A 3,527-nucleotide genomic window follows, 5' to 3' on the forward strand; every position below is an offset into this window, starting at 1 on the left:
TTTAATTTAAATTTTCTTTTCTTTTTCCCATCACCACTTACCCCTCGATGCCCTTTTCCACCTCCATCACTCCCCCATACCCGCAATCACCACACTTTTGTCTATGCAGTATGATCACTTTTTGTTTCTTTGCTTTGCTCTCTCGTTGTTGGCCAGTTCTGTCTTTCAAGGACAGTTAACTCTCGGATGCTGGGTTTAGGGATGCCGACCACCTTGCAGTGGAAAATCCAAAGATAACTTAAATCTAACTTAATCCTTTGCACATGCGGATTCCCAACCACGGATGGAAAATACAGTATTTACCGTATTAATGGGTCATGTGCTTATCACTGGGAAGCACCTAGGCAACATCACTCCATGCTTTGCTGTCTGCATGAAAAGACTGTGCACAACCAACAAGATTGGAAAGAGAGACGTGATTGGCCATTGGTCATGCTTGGCATCGTTTCTGATGTAGGGTTTTAGGACTGAAGCAGCGAAGTTTCTACATTTATGCAATTATTTACAATTAATATATCATATCATAGGAACTGAAATTTGAACCATGTCACTTGAGGACTGGTGTTATTTAACTGAGCCGTGGTAACTGACACGCAAGCTTATCAGAACCGTGCAAAGTAAGGACTGCTTATATATGTTCTGTGATTGAAATTAATTCCTATTCTATGCCTCTATTCTACCTTGTGGCAGAAATTAATGGCGACCGCGATTCAGAATAAAATCAGTCAGCTAAGCCCGCTTCTCCCCACATACATTCCCTGCCATTCTCTAGGAGCGGTACTTTCAGCAGCAAGTATTTAAAAACATAATTCAAGCAAATTTAAATAAGAAGAGGCTTTGTTGGCTAACTCATAGGACAGTGCCTCCAGCTCATTCTCACTCCGACCTTTTTGTTCTGCCTTATTCATAGGCCAGTTGTATCCACAGGTTGCAGCAATTACAACCCCACACAAGCCAGGACCAGTGGAAGAGAGAAAAGAACCCTTTGAATGTGCTTTCAGAAAAGAAAGGACCTCCCCAGAATTCCCCAGAAAATCTTTCCTCCGTTCTTATTGGCCCAAATTGTGTCACATGTCCATTTCTGGACCAACTACTGGCAAGGGACATAGGATGACCTTGATTCCTTGTAGACTAGCGGTCACCAACCGGTGGTCCGTGAGGTCTGAAAGGTTGGCGACCGCTGATGTAGACGATCCTGGAACTGGGGCCCACGGACTCTGTAAGAGAGGGGTGGGCACCTGAACACCATGTGGTTCTGTCAGGCTGGGAAAAGCAGGAAACAGATGCCAGCTAGCAACAGCAGCTCTACGACAGCCGCACCTCTCCCTGCCATCATGGCATCAGGGCAAGGACACACTGGCCTCCGGCCTTACCTGGTCAAATGGACATCAGCTGAGATGGACAGTTTGCCTTCTTCCCTTTGGTCCCTGTTATCCCCTTGACAACCACTGTGAGTTCCATGGACACCTCGTCCCCTCCCTGTCATCCCCTGCTGGGCCTTCCTCGCCCAACCACAGGAGTCTCTGAGCCTGTGGGTTCTCAGGCCTCATTCACCACACCACGCACAGCCCAGAAATGCTAGTTTTTAGGATGTGACCTTGCCAATGCTTTGCACACAACGCAGGAGCCCAGGGAAGTCTTGCGAGGCTGTCTCACTCTCTCTGCCAAGATGGTTTCAGGTAAGACTAAGGCAGGCCCTCACACTGACACCAAACCCTAAGCATTTGTGTGTTTTGTTTTGTTTTGTTTTATTTTGTTTTGTTTTCTCTCTCTCTCTCTCTCTCTAGTGTTTTTGTTTGTTTTTTGGCAGATGACACCAGGTCACCTCACAGTGCTCCACAGCCCACCAGACCAAGCCAGAACCTGTCCCAGAAGCTTGAGCAGGTGCATTAGCAACCAAATGACCCTAAGCTGCCCTCCAGAGCACATCAGAGCATGATTCACAGAACTCAAGTAACAGAGGTACCACTGTAGCCATTCAACGCCCTTTAAAAAGGGAGAGGCCCACCAGTGAGGAAGATCCAGTGCTGAGACCAGATATGGACACATGTAGGGCTGACCCATCAAACTCTGCCACATTGAAATCACTCGGCCTCTTTCACATTCTTCACCTTAGGCAGCATAGTTCCAAGACTATCCAATCAGAAGATCTCCCTGAATACCTTTGCTCGGCAAAGACCCTCCTGCCTCAGAATCTAGCTTCTCTTTATGCAACAGGACCCACCACCTCTGGTCAGTAACAGGACTGGGCCACAGCCCCATTTCCTGGTAAGTCCACCTCTTTGGAGCTGCCATTTGTAAAGCTTCAATTTGATGTACAAAAGCAATTAGCTGTCAACCCTGCATGGCCACCTGGTAAATTTCCATCATTCTGAAGGGATAAATCATGGAGAAACTCTGTCTTAAACACAGACAAACATATAAAAGTGTTTACTGTTCCATTTTTATAACAACAAAAGCTATCAACAAGCCAGAAGCACAACATGGATAAACTGTGACCTATTCATACCACATATATATACATTATCTCGGGTACGTCTAAAACGTATAATGCTGAATTAAGTTGTCAAAAGTTATACATTTTATATTATGAGGATTTTAAAGCACTTTTGTAATAAATACATAAAAGAATGACACAAAGAATACACACTAGCATCAGAACAGGTTTACTTCTAGAACAGTAGGGGTTTAAAAAGGGAATGGGATGGGATTGGCGAGGGTGTTTCAATTGCATCTACAGTGTTTTTATTTCTTTTTTAACACATTGCGTACTGCTCACAAGTGTTCTCGTTTTTCACGTGCCATCTGTTATGGACCTTAGAGTCAACACACTGTCTTGTCCACTGTGGGGCGCGGTTACAGTGTTTGGCCTGGTTCAAGCCTGGGACTAATGAAAGGACAGGGTCCTCTCATTGCCACGTGCAAGTCCCAGCTGGAGGGCAGGGCCCTCCCAGCACAATCATAGCCAACGGCTGTGGTTGTAAGCTTGAACCTATGGTCCGAACATGTAGGGCCATGTGCCTTGTGATAGAGTTTAGGTACATGTAGTTGAGTAGGGTTGAGACTCACAAGAATGCTGTAAACAACATGATCACTCCCTACTTTGCCTCGTGGCATCTGCTATAAAATAAACACACAGCTTGTGGGGGCGTTGTCTCCTCTTCATGGAGCAGCGTCCCACTGAGACCCAGCTGTCTGTCTTTCTATAATCCTTTCACCACCCCGCACTCAGAGACACCCTTGGGCGTGCTGGCGCAGCACAGTCCACATCAAATGAAGCGATCTCATTGGTGGAAACTGTGCAGGTCCATCTATGAAAAACTGTATAATTGCACGAACCCATAAAGCATTGCAGTTACATTGAATTTTGGTCATTCGAATAATCTTCGTCTTCAAGTTCCTGCGCTATTAGAAATGCCCTCTCTCAGAAAAAGGAAGGAAACCAACGAAACTGATACACTTCATTTCATTTTGTTCCCTTCTAAGGAAAACGATGAAATGGATAAAAAAAAGTAGAGCTGTACCTT

Source organism: Myotis davidii, unplaced genomic scaffold, assembly GCF_000327345.1.
Source record: "Myotis davidii unplaced genomic scaffold, ASM32734v1 scaffold54, whole genome shotgun sequence".
In the NCBI taxonomy this organism is placed as follows: domain Eukaryota; kingdom Metazoa; phylum Chordata; class Mammalia; order Chiroptera; family Vespertilionidae; genus Myotis; species Myotis davidii.